Source organism: Felis catus, chromosome B4 (genome assembly GCF_018350175.1).
Source record: "Felis catus isolate Fca126 chromosome B4, F.catus_Fca126_mat1.0, whole genome shotgun sequence".
Lineage (NCBI taxonomy): Eukaryota > Metazoa > Chordata > Mammalia > Carnivora > Felidae > Felis > Felis catus.
The window spans coordinates 133,618,482-133,641,754 of NC_058374.1; the positions used below are offsets into that span (position 1 = coordinate 133,618,482).

General features: G+C 43.5%; 1 protein-coding gene across 5 annotated transcripts in view; it reads left to right on the forward strand.

The window, feature by feature from the left end:
- Positions 1-7,070: 7,070 nt before the first annotated feature.
- SGSM3 (small G protein signaling modulator 3) overlaps positions 7,071-23,273 on the forward strand; it is a 50,951-nt gene continuing 34,748 nt past the window's right edge. For 3 of the 5 annotated variants that reach the window (XM_023257510.2, XM_023257513.2, XR_006601141.1), the window contains exon 1: positions 7,071-7,221. The gene's annotated coding sequence lies outside the window, so the exon portion shown is untranslated. Of the gene's footprint in view, positions 7,222-7,996; positions 8,019-23,273 lie in introns of those variants that run through there. The other 2 variants (XM_023257511.2, XM_045062427.1) reach the window with 2 other exon arrangements.

Genomic DNA, 23,273 nt, shown 5'->3' on the forward strand with positions numbered 1-23,273 from the left:
TTTCGAACAACACGAAACTAGGACAATTAATCAATACATGCATTTGGTAAGATAACTAAGATTTTATCCAACCTGAATAGACTGAAATGATATGGTGAAAACTAAGAAGAAAAAACTAAGATACATGTAAGTTAAGCTTAAACTCAGTATGAACCAGAAGTGGTTGCCAGTGAGATCATTTAGGATGTGTTAGTAGTAGTATAGTGTCCAGAAAAGCCACTGTAGTCTTACGGTTCCACCACGTGGCATTATGTTCAATTGTGGAAACCCAGTCTGAGGAACAGAGAGAAACTTGAGAGCCAACCTCCAAAGAAGACTTTGAGGGTGAAGGAATGTCTGAGCACTCAATCCTGTGGGAGAAAGTTTGTCAGTGCTTCCAATACCCCTTTGAGGAGGAAGAGTGACTTAGGTATTTGTTGCCCCAAGAGACACCATTGAAACACATAGGCATTGTTGAGAGTTTGAGGCCAGTTTGGGCCCAGGATTGAAGCGACTATGAGTGAGTGATTCTCACCCCGCCCCTTCAGCTCAATCAGAAGCCAGACTACCTAGTTGTCAGGAACCGGAATGTTGCAAGAGAAAAGAGGCTGAGTCGGCTCTGACCGTGTACAATCAAAGATAGTCGGGAGTAAAGAGCCCAACCTGTTGGAGAATAGGAGACAATCCTTGAAACCAAATTCTAAATACAGTTCAATGTAGCAAGCAGTCTTGGAAAGCGTGGAACCATAAGACATCTCAATTCTTGTAGAAAGTTTATTATTCCTCCTGTGTGAATCTTGGGATGTTTGAAACTGCTAGGTCTGGTAAAAGGAGTTAACTCATTGGGCTCTGATCAGGCATTCTATCTACTTCCTTCTCTAGTATGGACCACCAAAGAGAAAGCAGCTCCTATCAATGTATCTGTAGTCTTGAGAACTTATTTATGTTATACACCAGACATACTGGGGATACTGGATACCATGAATTTTTTTTTTTATTATTAAAATGTTTTTAATGTTTATTTTGAGGGAGAGAGAGACTGTGTGAGCAGGGAAGGGGCAGGGAGAGAGGGAGGCACAGAATCTGAAGCAGGTTCCAGGCTCTGAGCTGACAGCATGGAGCCTGCGTGAGATGCTCTCCTACCCTCTGCCCCTCCCCTCCACCTCAAAAATAAATAAACATTTAAAAATAAATACATTTCCTCCTGAAAAATAAATGGCGGTCTTGTGATGACAGACTTCTGATCTCTAATAATTGGTGGTTTGTCTGGTTTTTCTTCCTGGGTTATTTGGGTGGGTTTTGTTGTTTTTTTTCTTTCAGAGAGTGTGCAAACGGGGGAGAGGGGCAGAAGGAGAGCGAGAATCTTAAGGCTCCACGCTCAGCACAGCTGGACACGGAGCTTGATCCCATGACCCTGAGATTGTGACCTGAACCAAAATGAAGAGTCAGAAGCTCAACGTACTGAGCCAGCCAGGTGTCCTGCCCATTTGACATTTTTTAAAGACTTTATTTTTTAATTAATTTTTTTAAAGTAATCTTTACACCCAACATAGGGCTTGAACTTACCACTCCCAAGATCAAGCGTCATATGCTCCACCGACTGAGCCAGCCAGGCTTCCCCGTTTAACATTTTAATTAAAGGTATTTGGGTGGGCTGCAGGTTGGCTAAGAAGAGAACTCGTGCCTTCTTGAAGATTATATTGAATTCAGTTAACCAGTGATCTAAACTCCAGGGTCTGAACTATCCAAAAATCAAGATCTGGGCAAACTGTGGGATAACCAGCTTCTGTTCAGCTGCAGTCAGACACCTAGGTACTGCTCTCTTCCCCTGGCTGATGGTAGATTTCATTTGATAACCAGGAGAGCTTCCTGTCCTTAAGTAGAAGCACAGAGGTTAGGTGCCTCCAGAATGGTGATGTAAATCCCAGATAGATGTGAGGACTAGCTGACTGAAATTGCATAGCATAGGATCTGACCTAAGGTACTCAGGAAGCGCCATTTTCATTTTTGAGCCTGGGAGAGAGTTTGCCAACCAGTCAGGGAGCAGGCTAAATTTTAAGGAGGATGCTGTTGGTTTGGTGTGCCTGCCATGGAAGAGAGTACATCCTGAACTTGAACCAGCCAAAGAATGAGGAATGAGCCAGCATAAAAAATAAGGGAGCGCCTGGGTGGCTGGGTTGGTTGGGTGTCAAACTCATTATTTCAGCTCAGGCTGTGATCTCACAGTCGTAAGATTGAGCTCCGAGTCAGGCTCTATGCTAAGCATGGAGCCTGCTTGGGATTCTCTCCTACTTCCCCCCACCCCCCACCATCTTTCCCCTACTTGCTCGCACACCCTCTCTCTCTCAAAATAAATAAGCATATAAATAAATGAAGTTGGGACACCTGGCTGACTCAGTTGATGAAGCATATGACTCGATTCCAGGATCATGAGTTCAAGCCCCACGTTGAGCATACAGCTTACCTGAAAGAAAGTAAAAAGTTGGGGGAAAAAAAGCCTGGAAAGCTATATAATGAAATAATGTGTGGTTTCTTGGATAATGAATTTAAGGTAGTTTTTATTTTCTTTCAGCTCTTGTGTATTTTTTCAAGTTTTTAATGCAATTTTTATTTAAGCTAAATTTTAGAATAGTTTTAGATTGCAAAGATGGTACAGAATTCCCATATACCCCATACTTGATGTTCCTTATTCACATCTTACATTAGTATGGTACAATTAATCAATATCGATACATTATCAAATAAAGTCCTTAGTTTTTTCACTTGTTTTTGTTTTTAATTTTTATTTATTTTGAGAGAGAGAGCAGAGGAGGGAGAGAGAGAGGGAGAGAGAATCCCAAGCAGGCTCTGCGCTGTCAGTACTGAGCTCAACACAGGGCTTTAACCCATAAACCATGACATCATGACCTGAACCGAAATCAAGAGTTGGACGCTCAACCAACTGAGACACCCAGGCCCTCCATCAAATAAAGTCCTTAGTTTTTAGCTAATTCCTTTTTTTGTCCCAGGATCCCATCTAGGACAAATTACATTAAGTCATAACACTTTTTAAGTACTGGAATTCATATACATTACTTATAAGGTATGTTCTTTATCAGAGATGTGGTCTAACTGACACAAAATTTAGCTCTAATTTAGCTGATCTGGAACAAAACTAGGAGTCAAGGCAGAATTTGGTTTTCCATTCTGGATCTGGTGTGACTTTATTCTTCATTACGTGCAGAGAAAATTCTCTGTGTACAGAGAAATTCTTAGAGGCCAAATTTCTGGGGAAAATGGAGTAAGTGGTGAGTATGGGGGTAATTTTTACCTTCATGAAAAGTCCAAACTCAGGAAGAAACTGATCTGCGTTTCTGGCCCAGATTTCAAGATGAGCACTTCAGAGGACATGATGATCTATAGGAAAATACTTGGACAAAAGGTCAAATGAAATGCGGGTTTTTGGGTGGATGAAAACAAGAGGCCCTCTCTCTCTGCTCATAAACAATGCCCTTTGGCCTTACAAAACCATATATGACCTGCCCTTTCGGATTCCAATGCCTTACTTGGTATTGCATGTTCAGTTACTTTTACTGGGCCCTCCTCTTGTATAGTGGTCCAGAAACTGTGATTAGGTAACATCCCAGGCCAAGCTGGAGTGGAAAGAGTTTGAAGAGATCCTTGCAAACTACTGCAGACCCCCTTGTCCCTAATCCCCACAGGGGGGTGCTAAGAAATAAGGTCCAGCAGAATAGTGGTTTCAAGAGGCCACATGTGAGATCAGGAGGGAAACAGAGACCAGGAATGCCTCGAGTTCGTTTCCATCCACGAATGATGCAGCCTTTCACTGGGTGGCTGTAACTTCCTGAGAAGTCTAAAACCAGGGCTTTAAATGCTAATTGTTAACTAGTAATTTAGCTTCAAACTTTAAAAAGTTATAATTAGGATAGTGCTGGTTGCAAGAGCACACGCCAAATGTATTTAAAATACATAAAGTAGGGGCACCTGGCTGGCTCAGTCGGTGGAGCATGTGACTCTTGATTTCAGGGTTGTGAGTTTGAGCCCCACGTTGGAGGGAGAGATTAGTTAAAAGTAAAATCTTTAAAAAAATAAAATATACATAAAGCAGAAATGCAAACATAATGAACAGATCTCAAAGGGATTCATTCCATAGTTCCTTTTTTTTTTCAAAATTCAATTCTAATCAACATTTATTGAGCCCCTGCGAAATGGGACACTGTTAAAAGACACCCCTCCTTTGTGTGGGTGCAACTCCTGTCACTCTGTTTATCTTCAACAGGTACATCTAGGCCTTTATAATATTCAATCTCCAATAATGGGGTGGAAGCCTTGTTCAGAAGCTCAGAATCTTCTCAGAAAGTTGTGGTTAGAAGGGTGATGGTCACAACTAATGGAAAATCTGCTTCATTTTAAAAAGGTACTTAGGCATACTCGTTGCTTCCCACGGAGGTGCTGGGCTCTTCTGGTCCTCTAGTCATGGGCTCTTCTGAATAAGTGGCAGTGACATTTTCTGTAGCCTCAGCAGTTGCTTCGTCAGAGCTATCAGTGTTTGATTCCACTTCAGTAGATAATTCAAAGGTTGGTGTGTTCTCAAGATGCACATCCGTGGTCGATTCTACACCAATGGAGAGTAGGTCAGTGGTTGGCTCTGGGGTGGCCGTGGACTCCAGGTCGGTGGAGGACTCCAGGTCAGTGGAAAATTCCAGATCGGTGGAGAACTCTGGGTCAGTGGTCAACTTCAGGGCAGCAGTGGACTCCGCGGTGGTGGACAACTCCAGGTCGGTGGGGGACTCTGGGTCAGTGGTCCACTCCAAGGTGGCAGTGAATTCTGTGGTGGTGGATGACTCCAGGTCGGTGGGGGACTCCGGGAGTATTACAGGGTAAGCCACAGCCAAGGTAAACCAGGCTGTGACTATCAGGGCCTTCCTCAGCATGGTGCCAGCGGGAGCGCAAGAGGCTGGTGGAGGTTAAGTGGAAGGAAGCAGGTCCTGAGTGTGATGAACAGAGGTCCCTTGAGCTTTTATGCAACCCTCAGCCTCAGGTCCCTCAAGGCAGCTTTTCCAAGTGGTTGTAGGAAAAAAAAGCCATAGTTCCTTAAACAGCTAAGTTGCTCATTTTATTTTTTAAGTGGTTTCCATGCTCATCAGGGAGCCCAGCACAGGGCTTTGAACTTGGGACCCTGAGATCAAGACCTGAGCCAAGATGAAGAGTCAGTCACTTAATCAACTGAGCCTCTCAGGTACCCCTCATTTCTTCCAAGAAAGAAAAGAGTCAAATCATACTTCACATTTAGAAAGCATTTCTTTGGTAATAACTTGGAGGAAATAAGTATTTAAACAATATTTTGTTTCTGATCCAGATTTCATAATTTAACACATTTTTTTCAGTGCCCTGCTGTGTCCTGGGAATACAGTAGTGGACAAGCCAGTCTGCCCTCCTGGAGCTTTTGGTTCCAGGAACCAGAAGCAGAACTACACAAAGTGCTGAATGGCTCTTCAATAATGGGACATATACAGTTTAACATTTGAACACACCTAAAGTTCATCAAGCACCACTGAGAAAAGGTGCTCTCGGGATGTAACTTCAACAAATCCACACTACTTCCTTTGTTTTTATCATCTTGTAATCTACCCTTCAGCATGACGCAGATGCTGTTTTTCTCACCGGCTCGGTGCTTGGCCGAATTTCTTCAATACACCTGGCTCCATCCACCCTTCCTGTGGCACAAATTGAGAAGGGCTTTGCCTTGAGTGGCATTCTAGGAAGCTTTTAATAAAGTGGCATTTTTTCAGGGCATCTGGGTGGCTCAGTTGGTTAAGCATCGGACTCTTAATTTTGGTTCAGGTCAGGATCTTGTGTTTCATGAGATCGAGCCCCGAGTCAGGCCCTGCGCTGTCAGCACTTACGAAATATAACCCTTGCGAGTTGTGACATGATATGTTACCACAACCAAAAAATCTGGAATCCGTTGCTCTAAGGCAATGGGTTTCAGAGGGTTTAGTTTAGTTGGTTTAAGAAAGCAGAATTTGAAAGGGTGGTGTGGTTGGGAAGGATAGTGAATTTGGCCCCAGAAACTGGGTTCAGAGCTCTGCAACTTATTAGTTTGACCAGGTACTATGTAAAATTCAAATGGTGAAATTCATCCAGCTTTCACAGGGATGTTGTAAGTAACATGAAATTGCTTTGCAAAGTGAGCATAATACAGTGAGGTCAGGACTGAGACAGGCTTGTAGTGCGTGTAGATTTCACTGATGGTTCCATCCATCGACCCAACCATCACCCCCTTGGAACACCATTAGTCACCCATGCGTAGGTTAATAAGCAGCTCTAAAACGAAATTTATCTCTTCAGAGTAGGGTGAAATTTCTAGGAATACTATTTCTGAAATACTATTGTTTGTTTCAGGATAGAATCTGATGTCTGCTAGGACCTGGGTATCAAATGGAGGTGGGCCTGCTACCCTCCTGGACTGTTCATTTGTACTGTGCTTTAACATTTCCTCCAACAGCATCTAGTTCTCATAACCATAAATTCACATTCTCATCTTATGGATGAGCTAAGTGTTAGCGTTGTTGAGTGACTCAAACGCAGGCTTCTGACTACACCCGCTGCATTATATATCCCCGGAGAGTGAATTTCTCTGGCATGCCCTCAACCAAATTTGTTCCAATTTGTGGCTCTTTCCAGGGCTTGTGAATTGTGTAAGAGTGGATCAGGCTGGTCTAGGGCTGGTTCTGTACACTTGTGAAGAAGGCACTTAAATATTTAGAAAACGGACATCAAGTAAGGGCCGCTCCTCTCCAGCGTCCAGCCGCCCCTATCCCGCATCCCGACTGCTCGTCCACTTCATGTTGCCCTGAGCGCCTCGGACTGCAGCGCGGACGGAAGGCCAGTGGGTATCGCTGAGCTAAAAATGGGCTTCTAAGGTCGTCTGTGCCCCAGCCCGCCGGGGAACCAGAGCTCGGCTCGGAAAGGAGGCTCGCGTGCTGGGTCAGTGAGCGCGCGGACCCCAGCTCCGCCACAGCCCAGCCGACCCAGACGACTACAGCCCCCACCATGCCCCGCGGCCCCCGCACCCCTCCCAACCCCTTCGACTCGGCCCAGTGCGCGTGCGCGGTGGCGCCGCCGAGCGCTGACTGGGTCCCAGCTGCAGAGCCGCGGAGACGCGAGCCTGACCCGCGTTGGCACTGAGGTGGCGGGGACTGGCGGCGGCTGGACAGCTGGACATCCCGCGCCGCGCAGGTGAGTGCGGAGGGAGAGGTCGGCGGAGACTCGCTGTGTCTGTGGGGCCCGGCGCCCACACCTGCCCCCCCACGGTGAGGGTGCGGGGGCGACTGTGGGCAGACCGACTGACGGACGGACTGACAGGCAGACGGGGCCGACGAGGGGAGAAGGACTGGCCGAGGCCGGGGAGAGCGGCGGGGCCGGACCTCGCAGGTGCCCGCGTTGGATGGGGGCTCTGGGCGCGGGCTCTCGCGGTGCGGGTGCCGGGCCTGCGGGGCGGCGGCTGGGCTCGGACCCCGAACAGCTGCGCCCTCGCGTCCCTCCTCTGGGCGGGGGCGGCCTCCGAGCCCCGCCAGCGGGAACAGGGCCGCCGGCGCCAGAGCCTCGGTGCCGTGGAGGCTCGAGCCCGTATACATCCCCCTCAGCAGAAACCGCAACTCAGCCCGGGAACCCCTTTTTTTTTTTTTTTTTTTTTTTAAAGCTGCCTTGGGCACATTTAAACTGCCAGCTCTTCCTTGGCTTGAACTTGTGACTTTCCGTCGAAGATTCAGGTCCGGGGTCAGGACACAGGCTCAGATCGAGGCTGAGACTCGTTACACACCGTCATGTGTTTGTATTTTAACATTGGGGAAACTGAGGCATGTGTTAGCCAGGATCACCCAGCGTGGTTAGGATCGGAATTCCGAGAATTATACTTAGTTTAATGAACCAGGATGCTTTTTATATGGAGGGGAAAAAAGGTGTTCTAAAGTTTTTTTTCTGTGACAGGTGACTGCCTTATTTTGCAGTATCTTCTGCTGCAAGTGAAATCTGTGGTGGGTTACTGGCTTTTTGGTGGGTTATTGGAGGTGCCCTGGAATATTCTTTACCCTTCTTTCTTATTCTTTCTTGGTAAATTCAAGTTCCTAATGAGACCCAGATTCACAAAAACTGAGTTTTCAACCTTGACTTGATTACTTGTAGCTTTTGTGGTTATGTTTGTGATTACGTTTGTTGATACACATATATTTCCTACTTCTTTTCTTCCTCATCTTCTTTTCCCTATCTTCCAGTTTTCTCCGAACTCCAATCGGTAGTTATATCGTCTTTGTTTTCTATATTTATTTCTGTTCTCCATGATTAATTTGTAATTGATTTTGAATGGAGGTCAGTATCTTTCTTGTCTTCCAGTAATCCCAGGTAGATGTAGCCTCAGCATCACTAAAATTGTCACAGGAGCCTGCACTTGAGTCTTCTTCCCTGTGTCCCTTGGAGCCTGCACTTGAGTCTTCTTCCCTGTGTCCCTTCTTAAGCATGGAGGTGTGTGATCTGGTTGAGAGGGGAGGGGGGTGAGGTGTTTCTGTTGATCCGGTAACGAGTAACAGGTGAACGTGAGCGGAGCATTAACTTCAGTTAGTATACGTGCTGCCGCGGCAAGCACCAGAGCATCAACTTTAAAAGGCTGTGAACAATACTTGCTTAAAGATTTTCAAAAAGCATGCTAATCTTGTGAATTTGGAAACTTGTCAGGTTGACGGAAAAGTTGGTGAACTGGAATAGCACCTGACAGAAAGGAGTCTGACATTAGGGTGAAATATTGAGACAGGAACTCTGGAGAAACCATCCCTTTTATCAGACAGCCATCTCTCTGTGCCTGGGGTGGATGCCGGGAACACCTTGTTGGCTTAGGAAGTTAAACCACGTCCTGTGTGTTTGTGTTTTCAGTTTCTCTCTTCTTAGTGCTCAATGAGTTTTGGCAGGAGCCCAGAATCTTGTGCATTTGATGATTTAACATCAGTTTCATTGGCTTGTTCTCCAGATTGTGTCTATTTCCTCAGCTGGTGACATCAGTAATTTTCCACAGCAGCCATTCATGAGCTCATGCAGACTGTCACAAGGAAGTGGAAGAGCACAGAGGGTGGTACACAAAGAAGTCAGGATCTTGTTTCCTTGCCATCATACATATTTTTAAAAATGTTTACTTATTTATTTATTTTAGAGAGAGTGTGTGTGCATGCTTGCATGTGAGTGGGGGGGTGGGGGGGAGAGAGAGAGATTGAGAGAGAGAGAATCCCAAGCAGGTTCCATGCCACCAGCGCAGAGCTTGACCCAGGGCTCCACCCCATGAACCGTGATCGTGACCTGAGCCGAAATCAAGTGTCGGACGCTCAACTGGCTGAGCCGTCACATAGTAACACATAGACTGAGATAGGAAATCCGGACTGAAGCACAAGCTACGCAAGAGGGTTTAGAACATCAGAGACCAGGCTTCTTTCTGCATACAATAATAATCATCAATACCATTTATTGGATTTCTTCTGTTTGCCAAGTGCTGTAATTGTCACAGTGAGGTGTAGGTATTATCATTCTCTCTTTTTTTAAAATTTCGTTTCTTGTAAACGTTTATTTATTTTTTGAGAGAGACAGAGAGAGCGCAAGCCGTGGAGAGGCAGAGAGAGAGGTGAGAGAAATTCCAAGCAGGCGCTGTGTGTTCACAGAGCCTGATCCAAGGCTCCAACTCATGAACTATGAGATCATGACCTGAGCTGAAGTTGGTTGCTTAACCAACTGAGACACCCGGGTGCCCCCATTCTCTTTTTATGTATGTCAAGTTGAAGTACAGAGGTTAAGTGATTTGCCTATAGACATTGTAAGTAACAGATTCACATTCAAGCCTATCTGACTCTGCCATCTCTGCTCTTTTTATTTTATTTTTTATTTTTTTTAATGTTTATTCGTTTTTGAGAGAGCACGAGTGGGGGAGGGGCAGAGAGAGGGAGACACAGAATCGGAAGCAGGCTCCAGGCTCTGCGCTGTCAGCACAGAGTCCGACGTGGGGCTTGAACCCACGAACCGTGAGATCATTACCTGAGCCAAAGTCAGAAACCCAACCCACTGAGCCACCCAGGTGCCCCATCTGCTCTTTTTTTTATTATTATTTTTTTTATTTAAAAAAAATTTTTTTTTTCAACGTTTATTTATTTTTAGGACAGAGAGAGACAGAGCATGAACAGGGGAGGGGCAGAGAGAGAGGGAGACACAGAATAGGAAACAGGCTCGAGGCTCTGAGCCTGACGCGGGGCTCGAACTCACGGACCGCGAGATCGTGACCTGGCTGAAGTCGGACGCTTAACCGACTGCGCCACCCAGGCGCCCCCCCATCTGCTCTTTCTAATTGTGCTCTACTACCTTACAAAAAAAATAAGTTCAAATCTTGCTTATTCTTAAAAAAATATAAAACCTTCCTGTGATCACATTTCTTCTTTGAACTACTTCCATTTCTCTTCTTTTCCTTTCTGGGCTTGTTCTTGAAGGGCAAACACTATGCCCGTCATTTCCTTGGACTCCTTGGTTCATTGCAGTCTGGCTCCCACTGTCTACTCTGTTGAAATGTTTTCGTGAGCTCCACTCAGCTATTTATTGAGTATCTGCTCCACCATCTTCTAGACATATAAAGAGATTAAGACATGGTTCTTGCCCTGAGGGAGTTAGGGACTAATGAGGGAAGAAAAAGAATTGTATACATGTCAACATGATGTGTTAAACTACTGACCAAGCAATCTTTGCTCTTGGGAGTTGGGGGAAGAATACTTCACTGAGAAAGTGACTCTGGACTGCCACCAGAGAGAAACTCTAAATTGTTCCATGCTGTCAGGACTGCATGATTAGGTGTAGACTTTTAGGAGAAGCTGTATCTTGCCCGTGAGAGATGATACAGTCGAAATAGAGTCTGACAGTCCTGGGAACTGAGCCTCAATTTCTTTTTTGTAATACCTGCCTACAGTGTAAGCTCCATGAGAGTAGGGCCTCTGTCTTTTTCACCACTTCCCCCTAGGTAATCACTAAGTATCTGTTGAATGAATACTTCATCGGATGTGGTATTCAGAACACGGTAGTACTCTGAGTAGTACTGTATGACAAATAACAAAGCTTACTTTTAGTGTGGCTTAGGAACTGATTTTGAAGACACCATTGTTTGGATAGTATCCATATAATTATCTTTCCTTTTCGAACATTTAGCCTCATTGATGGTCTTGATTCATAAATGAGAAATGTTTATTTATTTATTTTTTTGGTGGACACGGTTAACTGCATCTTCTGACATTATGCCTCTCTCTCGGTTATAAACACATTCCTACTTTTTCTAAGTGTGATGCAGGTTTGGTATGTATAGTTTTTTTCTCTGCTAATGTGAATTGTTTTGGAGAAGTTAACTTCTTTGGCATTATTAAGTAACTTTGTCAATAAGAGTAACATTAGAAATGAGATTCAGGGAACACCTGGGTGACTCAGTTAAGCATCTGACTTCGGCTCAGGTCATGATCGCATGATTTGTGAGTTCAAGCCCCGCATCGGGCTCTCTGCTGTCAGCACAGAGGCCGCTTCTGATCCTCTGTCCCCGACCCCCACTCTGCCCCTCCCCTGCTCATGTGCTCCCTTGCGCGCGCGTTCTCTCTCTCTCTCTCTCTCTCTCTCTCTCTCAATAAATAAATAAATAAATAAATAAACATTAGAAGTGAGATTGAGGGGCACCTGGCTGGCTCAGTCGGTGGGACATGTGACTCTTTATCTCGGGGTTGTAAGTTCGAGCCCCATGTTAGATATAGAGGTTACTTAAGAATAAAATCTTTAAAAAAGCAAAAAAAAAAAAATTATATTGAAAGCACTAATCAGAAGGCTTACCCTTGGTAAGGGGCTGATTTCCAATAGAGGTAAAGACTTTTCTTCCTTAACAAAATAATATGAATATTCCTGGTCTTCTCTAGAGATCTGATTAGCCTTCTAGCTAACATTCTAAAGACGTGTATCAACAGTTCATTTCCTTCTTCTTGTGTTTGAGTTTCGTTTGTAAATATCCTTAATTTGTGTGACTTGAAGTTAGGGTTAAAGTCCAAATACCACTTTTTTTTCCCCCTCCACTTTCAAAGTGTATGGAGTATAGTAATTAGGAACACTTACAATGAAGTTCAAATTCTGCTCTTCCACGTTAAACTTTGAAAACTTAACACAAGTGATGTTAACTTCCCAATGCCTCATTTTGCTCATTTGTAAAATTGGGATACCTACTACTGCTACCACCATAGTAACAGCTAATATTTGTTGGGTGTTTATTATATACTCAGCACATTCTAAGAGTTTTACTTATATTACCTCGGTCTTCATAATCACAATTGTTAGAATTATGCCCACTTAAGGTGAGGAAACAATCACAAGCTAAGTAACTTGTTCAAGGTCTCAGAAATAAGTGATGGAGTCAGGATTTGAACCTGGGTAGTCAGACTCCAGAGTTCGTGCTCATAATCTTCTACTTCATAGGGTTGTTTTGAAATAATCTATGTAAATAAATAAAAATAATTATGTAATAAAATAATCTGTGCAATGTGACTCTGATAGGCAGTCAGCAAGTGTTGGCTACTGTAGTTAGCTTTGAGTTTATAAAGTGTTTCACATACATTTTCTTATTTGGTTGCTGCAGGTACAACAAAGTGTTGTTGTGACCACCACCTTCTTACAGATAGGAACTGAGGCAGAGTTCGGTCACTTGCGCAAGGTCATACAGCAAGTGTGGGGGGCTATACCTTGGCTTTCCTCCTCCTCTACACCTGGATTCTTACGTTGGATTTGAGATGTCACATTTTGAGAGAATTTAGTGAACATAAGTTGTTTCAGCCTGCCCAGCATCCAGTGTAGGTTTTTCAGGGAATAGCAGCTCAGTTTTGCTTTGAGGAAACAGTCCATCCCTGACCTAGTAGGTGGGTACGTGACCCAGGTTAGGCCAATAGACGTTAGGCAAATAGATGTATTCCTCTTTTCATTTGAGTGTTAGGTTGAGTGACACAGTGACAAGCTTCCTTCATCACAACCATGGATTAATTCCTAATATGTGGATACTGGAACTGCTCTGTATTTGTTCCCAAAGACCTGATTCTTTAGCTTTTCCTCAGTTCTGTGCTCTACCTCCTATCTTCCAATAAATCTTATGTTACATAATGTAAGTTACCCAAAGTCAGTTTTTCTGGCTTGCAGTTGAGACTCCCTTAACTTATCATTACAAAGCATAAGACCATGTCACTCAGAAAAGAGTTAAAACAACTGGTTAACTTTAACCTGAAGAGAAGAGAAATCTGAGAGAAGACTTGAAGACTGTCTTCAAATATCTGAAGCATGTAGTGTACAAAGTGTCCCTAAAAAGGAATAAAGACTAGACATTACTAGGAAACAGATTTCTGTGCTATTAGAGTCTAAAAGAGCTATTTGAGGATGGATGGGCTGTCTGGTCTATGGAGGTAGATCAAGGCACTAACATTGTTCAAGCCGGGGCACCTGACTGGCTCAGTTGGTACAACATGCAACTCTTGATCCCAGGGTCATGAGTTCAAGCCACACATTGGACTTAGAGCTTACTTTAAATAAATAAGTAAATGAAAAAAAATTAAAATATTTCAAGTCAAGACAAGTTGCTCACTTGGGAGGAGTAACAGGGGTATAATAATCTAATGGGTTGTACTAAATGACCTATAAAGTTCTCTGCAATTATGAGAAAATTCTTTTTTTTTTTTTAAGTTTTTAAGTTTTTTATTTTGAGAGAGCGAGAGAGCATGAGCGGGGGAGGGACAGAGAGAGAGAGAAAGAGGGAATCTCAATCAGGCTCCATGCTGTCAGCACAGAGCCCAACATGGGGCTTGAAATCACCAATCATGAGATCATGACCTGAGCCAAAATCAAGAGTCAGATATTTAACCAACTGAGCCACCTAGGTGCCCCTAAGGAAATTATTTTCTAATTTTTTTCATGTTCATTTATTTTTGAGAGAGAGCATGAGCAGGGGAGGGGCAGAGAGAGAGGGAAACAGAATCCGAAGCAGGCTCCAGGCTCAGAGCTGTTAGCACAGAGCCCAGTGTGGGGCTTGAACTCACAAACTGTTAAATCAGAACTTGAGCCAAAGTCGGATGCTCAACCAGTTGAGCCATCCAGGTGCCCCACAATATAGTTTCTTGTTTATTTTTTTTAATTACTTGTTTCCCCTCTAGAATGCCAGATTCTAGAAACAAAGGATTTTTATCTGTTTTGAGCACTATAGTATCCTTATCCATTGTAGCATGGTGCCTGGCACATAATAGGCACTCAATAAATATATATTGAATGTATGAATGTTTCCTCCATGCAAAATCACCATTTATTCTGCTTTGTATTCTAGGAACATAGCTCATTCTGTCAACTTTGGATCTTTTCAGTTAGTTGCTTTCCTTATTCTCTGGTGCCTTTTTCGTTTCCTCTTTTCTTTGTATCATAGCACTTTAAGACTAGAAGTCTGAGATCATCCCCTTCACAAGGACTAGAGATCCCAATATCATACAGCTCATTAATGACAGAAATAGGGTGAAGGTGGTGGTTGACAGTTAATCTTCTTATTAAACTGTAGTGCCCCTAAATCTTGCTTAGGTCAGGCCCTTATAGAGCCTAGCACAATGTATTCATGTCCCTCAATGAATTATTAAGTCAATAAATAAATATGTGTCTCCTTTATGAAGGCTGTTCCATATCTACCTGTATGTATCTCTTTATTTCTTTGAACTTCGATAATATTTGTAGTTAGTTCTCTTATTTTTAACTGGCCTTGTCTTGTTTACCATTTCATGTGTGTATATTTGCCTGGTCAATGAAATTGTGATCCCATAAACAAGAGGCCTAACTACAAATCCTAGTGCTGTGGGATGCCTGGGTGGCTCATTTGGTTGAGCATCTCATTCTTGGTTTCAGCTTGGGTCTTGGGATCGAGCTCCATGTTAGGCTCCATGCTCAGTGTGGAGCCTGCTTGGGATTCTCTCTCTCACTCTGCCCCTCTGGCTCTGTGCTTCTCTCTTCATGTGCTCTCACTCTCTCTCCCTGTGCAGGAAAAAAAAAAAAGAAAGAGAGAGAGAGAGAAAGAGAGAGAGAGAAAAATACCCAGTCCTGGGAGGCAGTATAATAGTGAAATACTACACAGTAGAATTTTCTGTAATGATGGAAATGTTTTTGTGTGATTGTTAACATTTTTTTTTAAATCTTTTTTTTTTTTTTAACATTTATTCATTTTTGAGACAGAGGGAGACAGAGCATGAATGGGGGAAGGTCAGAGAGAGAGGGAGACACAGAATCTGAAACAGGCTCCAGGTTCTGAGCTGTCAGCACAGAGACCGACGCGGGGCTCGAACTCACGGACCGCGAGATCATGACCTGAGCCGAAGTCGGACGCCCAACCGACTGAGCCACCCAGGCACCCCGTTAACATTTTTCTTTATGCAGTGTGTGTGTGTGTGTGTGTGTGTGTGTGTGAGTGTGAGTGTGAGTGTGAGAGAGAGAGAGAGAGAGAGAGAGAGAGACACTCAGAGAGAGAGAGAGATTAAATAATTACATTTATCCTCATTACTCAAAAGTAATCAGTAAACATTTGGGCATTCATTTCTTTTTTTTTCTTAAGTTTATATATTTATTTTTTAGTAATTTCTACACCCAACTTGGGGCTTGAACTCACAACCCCAAGATCAGGAGTCACATGCTCTTCCAACTAAGCCAGCCAGGCACTCCTGGGCATTCATTTCATTATTCATTCATTAATTGTAAATTTTCCAGTTTTTCCACAGTGAGTATCTATGACTTTTATAACCAGAAAAAAATATTAGTGGATTTGTGTGAGTGGGGTTTTTTTTGGTGTGTGTGATTTATTTTTGTTTTGTGATTCAAGAATAGGTAGAAAATGCTATAGGGGAGCCTGGGTGGCTCAGTCAGTTAAGCGTCTGACTTCGGCTCAGGTCATGATCTTGTGGCTCGTAAGTTTGAGTCCCACATCAGGCTCTGTGCTGACAGTTCAGAGTCTGAAGCCTGCTTCAGATTCTGTGTCTCCCTCTCTCTCTGCCCCTTCCCTGCTCATGCTCTGTCTGTCTCTCTCTCTCTCTCAAAAATAAACAAACACTGGGGCGCCTGGGTGGCTCAGTCGGTTAAGCGTCCGACTTTGGCTCAGGTCATGATCTCGCGGTCTGTGAGTTCAAGCCCCACGTCGGGCTCTGTGCTGACTGCTCAGAACCTGGGGCCTGTTTCAGATTCTGTGTCTCCCTCTCTCTCTGACCCTCCCCCGTTCATGCTCTGTCTCTCCCTGTCTCAAAAATAAATAAAACGTTAAAAAAAATTTTTTTTTAAATAAAAAAATAAAATAAAATAAAAAAATAAACACTAAACAAAATTTAGAAAATGCTATAGGCAAATAAACAGGATAGTAAACTTTGGAAGTGAATTAAAGTTCATTTTTTAGAATAGATGTATGTTGCAGAATGCATGTGTATTTTATAAATATGTATATTCTTTAAAAGTTGCTGCAGCTTTTATTTTTGTAAGTTATATTTTCTTTTCACATTAATTCACATAATATAAGCACATTATATTCATCCATATTAAGAACCAAGTGCTTAGGAAAAAGTTACAGGAAAATTTTACTAATCAATGTAAGCCATTAGGAAAAGCACAAGTATTTTTTTTTTTTTAATTTTTTTTTCAACGTTTATTTATTTTTGGGACAGAGAGAGACAGAGCATGAACGGGGGAAGGGCAGAGAGAGAGGGAGACACAGAATCGGAAACAGGCTCCAGGCTCTGAGCCATCAGCCCAGAGCCCGACACGGGGCTCGAACTCACAGACCGCGAGATCGTGACCTGGCTGAAGTCGGACGCTCAACCGACTGCGCCACCCAGGCGCCCTGGAAAAGCACAAGTATTTTAACAACACAAGATATTGCATTTAAAAACTAGAAAGCACAAACTAAAATATTATATTAATTTATTATACAAAATTTAAAAGGTAAATCTGGAAGCTCACTGACACAATAAAAAATTCCAAATTACTTTGATAAAATGAATGGTTATGACCTAATGAAGGGACCTAGAATTTATAGATTTTCCACTTGGCCACTATGGCCAGAAAGACCAACAAATGTGTGAGGCATTGTTTGGAAATGTTTTGGAAACAAAACAAAATAATATTACATCCTTTATTTTATTTTAAACTGAGATGGTTCTGAATACTTTGTGTTTTTGTGGTAGAATAATAGAGTCCTTTAATTTCTAGAAAAGGACAAATAATAAGCATGAAAGATCACCCTTATTGCTACCTAACATTGTATATAAATTACTATGTAATTTATTAAATTACATTAACAATTGTTATTTGACATTATGGATTCATTTGGCCCTCTCTCTATCTGACTAGACTGAAAGCTTCATAAGGCAGGGATTCTGTTTTGTTCACTGTTATCTCCTAGAGTCTAAAATGGGGTCTGACCCATAGTAAGCACTCATTATATTAAATGAAAGGATGATGCCTGCCATGTGAGGTTAAAGTAAAAAGATGAGGTCTGTCAGTTTGAAAAAGGGATGGGAGGAGACTGAGATTTACAGTGGTATTGTGTCAATAATAGCTGGATGTGTTGGGCACCAGATTTTTAGTTTATCTATTGCTGTGTAATAGTCACTCCAGAATTTAGTGGCTCAAAAAAACAATTATTTTTATTATCTCTTGCTCAGGAGTTGACTGGGCTCCACTAGGCAATTTTTTTGTTGTTGTTGTTTTTAAGTAAACTCTGGGGCACCTGGGTGGCTCAGTGGTTAAGTGCGTGACTCTTGATTTCAGCTTAGGTCATGACCTCATGGTTGTGCGATCAAGCCCCAAGCTGGGCGTGGAGCCTGCTGAAGATCCTCTCTCTCTCTCTCTCTCTCTCTCTCTCTCTCTCTCTCTCTCTCTCTCTCTCTCTCTCCCCCTCCCTCTCTCTCCCTCTCTCTCTCTCTCTCCCCCCCTCCCTCCTCCTCCCTCCCTCTCCCTCCCTCTCTCTCCCCACTCTTGCTTCCCCCCATCCCTCTCTTTCTCTCTCCCTCAAAAAAAGTAAACTATGCACAAGGTGGGGCTCAAACTCACGACCCTGAGATCAAGAGTTGTATGCTCCACCGACTGAGCCAGCCAGGTGCCCCACCACCAGGCAGTTTTTGCACGGGGTATCTCAAGCTATTGCAGTTAGCTGGAGTTGGGGCTGGAGTCATCTGGGAAGTTTCCTCACTCACATGTCTTGGGGTCGATGGTGGCCATCAGCTGGATCTCAGTTGAGGCTGTTGGCCGAAACACCCACACGTGGCCTCTCCATTTGACCTTACCTACCTCACAGCGTGGCAACTGTGTTCCAAGAGCTCCTATTTCAAGGAAAAAAGGTAAAAGTGCATGGCATTTTTATGACATATCCCCAGAGGCCACATAGTGTCACTTTCACCATATTCTTTTGGTTGAGGGAGTCACTGAGCTTTGCCTGGGTTCAAAGGGAGGATACACAGACCCCACTATTCAGTGGAAAGAGTGTCAGTGTCACATTTTAAGAAGAGCATGTGGGATAGGTTATATTGTGGCCCAGCTTTGGAAAATATTGTCCCTATGCTAAGTATGTGAAACTGTGCTAGGGGTTCTAAATACTTTTTCAGCACTTTAATCTGCAGGCACTACACCATAATTTACTGATAGGGTAACTGAGGCTATGAGAGATTAAATATTTTACTCAAAGTCCACATAGCTAAGTGGCAGAACAAGTTGTCAAACCCAGGACTTCCTGCTCTTACTGTACCATGTATATATAAAGTGAATATAGGTTTCTTCACCAAATCTGAAACTACTAAGGAAGGTGTGTTCAGGTAGGTACCTCATAAAACAGGTAATTAGATGAGTCACTCGGCAAACATTTATTAAATCCCTATTAAGTACTAAATGCTGACAAGAATTCACGCTTTAAGGAGCTTCCAGTTTATTAGAGATAAGGTAGACACACTAGTTAAAAATGAGAGAAATGTAAGTGTGTAAGTGGCATTTGATAGGTACAAGTAAATGTTGAGAGAAAGGACTGGGGAAAGCCTCACAAAAGTGCCTCTGAGTTGCGCACTGAAAGTTGGATAGGATCTGAACATTCAGAAATGGGAGGTGGCCTTCAGAGCAGGAAACAGTATGAAAAAAGAAACAAGATGACATAGCAGTGAGTGGTCCAGATGGCTGAGGCATAGGGTACGTGCAGGGAAGGTAAGAGCTGACTCAGAAGGTAGATTGAGGACCACTGAAGAAGATGAGAGAACTCTGTAATTAGTGCTGTGCTTCAGCAAAGATGTAGTGTTTATTTTACGTGAATGGAAAGAGAGTCTGGAGGCACAGAAACCTGTTACAGTGGCCCAGAAAAGTGGGGGTGAGGGTCTGGGTTAAGGCAGTGGAGATAGACATGATTAGACATACTTTTAAATGTAAAATCAATAGACTTTGGAACTGATTCACTGTGAGAATAAGACAAATATAAGAGCCAGAAATTACCCTAAAAGCTTAAGAGTCTGAGTGTCTTAGAAGAAGAAATAGGAAAATCGAAAAGAATCATCTGAGATGGAATAAAAATAGATTCATTTGAGAACCCCAGATTTTGATGTGTAATGATTAAGTCAGCTGAAACCATCCAGCAGGAAGTTGGAAATATCAGGAGCGTTGCTAGGGCTAGAGGTAGAGACTTGTGGCATATCTTTACAGTAGTGACAGCTAAGTCCCCCTTAGCAACAGGAACGGATTCCCCAGTAGGAATCCATTAGGAGTGGATTAAAAAAGAGAAGCGTGATTTGGAGAATGTCTTTTTTGGGGGGTCTGGGGAAGAAGAGGAGTCAGCAAAGAAGCAGTTAAGTAGGGAAGGAAAACCAGTGTGGTCAGTGCCCTGAGAGTCCTAGAACAGTTTCAAGAAACCCAGGTAAGTCAGCAGAGTCAAATGCTGCAGGGAGTTTAAAGAAATGAGGACTCCATATGTGACAAGGAAACCACTGGAGACCAAAGTCTGGGTGCTGAGAGGAAGCTAAGTGGCAAAAGCTTAAGGAGCAAGTTGACGGAGGAGCAAGTTGATGATTCGACTCTGCTTTTGAAAATGCAGCAGGGAGGCAGAGGAAGGAGAGCTGGAAAGGTAGGAGGTTTGAGCAGGTCCAAGTTGCCTTGTTTGGGTTTGTTGTAATTAAGGATGAGGGTTAACCGAGCGTATGCACTGCACACAAAGCCAGCAGAGAGGAGGACTGGAGATGCAGTTGTGGAAGTGGGTGGAAGGTCATTATGGCTGGAGGACTTAGCCTGTGAAGGAAGCAAGCTGCATCTTCCTCTGGGAGGAAGGTGGAAAGAGAAAATAGTGACAAGATGGGGCAGGTTTTTTCAAAAGTTTTTCAAAATATTTATTTTTGAGAGAGAGACAGAGACATTATGAATGGGTGAGGGACAGAGACAGAGGGAGACACAGAATCTGAAGCAGGCTCCAGGCTCTGAGCTGTCAGCACAGAGACCGATGCGGAGCTTGAATTCTTGGACCGTGAGATCATGACCTGAGCCAAAGTCATATGCTCAACTGACTGAGCCACCGAGGCACTCAAAGATGGAGCAGTTTTGACAGGAGGAGGAGGAAGTTGAGGAAGCCTTAGCTGAATGACCTCAGCGTCATTAGAGTGGAAACCAGGTCATCAGCTGGGAGGGAGTGAGTGGCAGCAGAGAACAGTTGGGGGTCTGAAGAAATGGGGAGAAGGCTTGAATGTAGCACTGAAGGGAACATGATAGAAAGCCATTTAGAGATGAATGAAAGTCGCTGAGCAATAGTGAGGATAAATTTCCTGGAGTAACATGAGCAAAGAGAGCAGTGCGAACTTACCTGGGACTGGATGAGACAAGAATTTCAGTGATTAGTTCAAAATGGTACTGTAGTTCCTACAATGTAGAAGTTAAGTGTGTGGACCTGATTGTTTAAATCAGCAGTATTAAGTATGATATACAAAGAGATAACAAAAAGTAGATTATCTAATGGAAGGTAGGTCCACAAAAAGAAAAAAAAAAGCTGTGGTCTACTTAATGCGAACTTTTACAACAGCAGGACAGCCTCTCATAACATCTCTCCTGGGATTTCTTTTGGTAAATGATGCTGGTCTAAGTGTGATCCAGTCTGCTGGTTCCCATGTTTTCCCCAAGTTTTTGATTCAATTTTAGGTTTGAATAGTGGAAATTAGAGACTTAGCTTCTCGTCTGGCTGTGTCACCTGTTCACTGTATGGCTTTAAATCAGTCTTTGGACCTGTTTGGCTTCAGTTTCTTTTTTTGGGAAAAACAACAACAACAACAACAACAACAACAACAAGCGGGACACGAACTCAAAAGATCCTTCTAGTTGTGTCATGCATGACTCTGTCGTTCATGGCTGTGCTAAGTGCCTTTGTCCTGTACCCGGTATTGAAGAAGCTAATGATCTCTAAATATTGGTGTAGATCTGTTGGAGAAATTAATTTGCTCTTATAATATGGCAATTCACTCCTGATTTATCTGCTTAATTTGGAATTTTCACAAAGATTGATGTTCCTTTTTTTAAATGTTTGTTTGTTTGTTTGTTTATTTATTTAACATTTATTTATTTTTGAGACAGAGGGAGACCGAGCATGAATGGGGGAGGGTCAGAGAGAGGGAGACACAGAATCTGAAACAGGCTGCAGGCTCTGAGCTGTCAGCACAGAACCCGACGCGGGGCTCGAACTCACAGCCCTCACGGACCGCAAGATCGTGACCTGAGCTGAAGTCGGCCGCTTAACCGACTGAGCCACCCAGGCGCCCCTAATGTTTATTTTTGAGAGAGAGAGAGACAGCATGAGCTGGGGAGGGGCAGAGAGAGAGGAAGACAGAGCATCCAAAGTGGGCTCTGCGCTGACAGCAGCGAGCCCGATACAGGGCTCAAACTCATGAACTGTGAGATCATGATCTGAGCTGAAGTCAGACGCTCAACTGACAGAGCCACCCCGGTGCCCCAAAATTGGTGTTTCTTAATCCAGATGCTTATGTTATGTTTTAACCTGGACTCCACTGGGCTCCATACCCCAAGCCAAGGTGTTTTGTTCTCACACACCCACAAGTAGCTTCACGGTTTTCCCTGGAGATTGTGCTGCATAGTTGCCAATGACAGCTGTGCTGGTCAGTGTGGAATAGAGGGACAGCTTAGTACACAGTCCTGGCTCAGTGTGACATGGGCAAGATGTTTAACCTTCCTGAGCCCTGGTTTTCTCTGGTTTCTTAGCAGTATGTTAAATGCTCAATAAATACATTATTCCTTCTTTCATTGGTACCTTCTTTCTAATACCTCCATCCACTCACTGCCACAAAGTAAATAGGAGTGGATTACCATACTTTAGAGTTATTATGTAGGTATTTTCATATCTGCAAATGAGAAATTCCCACTATAATTTTATAGTCTGGCCAAATAAATGACTTAAAGCAGTTTGCTGGGGAGCCTGGGTGGCTCATTTGGTTAAGTGTCCGACTCTTGGTTTCAGCTCAGGTCATGACCTCACAGTTGTGAGATCGAGCCCTACATTGGGCCCCTCGCCAAGCATGGAGTCTGCTTGGAATTCTCTCTCTCCCTCCCTGTGCCCCTCTCCACTGGTGCTTATACTCTCTCTCTCGCTCTAAAACAGCAAAAACATATAAAGCAGTTTGTTGACCTCTATGGTTTAACTATATGAGAAATAGGAACTTTGCTAACCATCTGTCTTGTTCCTTTTATGTGCCATATGCTCCTATGTTAACAATTTAAATATAAATTTTTCAGGGGCCTTTTTTGACAGCCCTCAAGGGGCTTTATTTCCTCAGAAACTTGTGTCTGCTGTATTTCAGAGCTGCCTGAGTTGCAGGTAGCTAACCATTATCTGTCTGACTTTTACTGGTGAGTGTTTGTTACCCCCGCCCCCTGCCCTTCATAGTGGGACTGAGAGAAGGTTCGAGTAGTACTTTGCTTTTGCTTTCCTAATCACCATCCTGGGTACTGCCAGGCTGTAAATCCTAGGAGAATGTTCCTGGAAGGGACTCAGGGAAGTGACCAGACTGCCTCAGATGATTAATTGTTTTATGGAAAGACCTAGAGTAGCCTAGCATGGGTCAGAAGTCTGCATAGGAGAGCTGCATTTAACTGGAATTGCTGTGTGGATGCTGGGGTGAGGTTCCTGTTTCCCTGCTCTGTGTTTCCACAGTCTGTGCTCTGCCTTGCACAGTCGCACC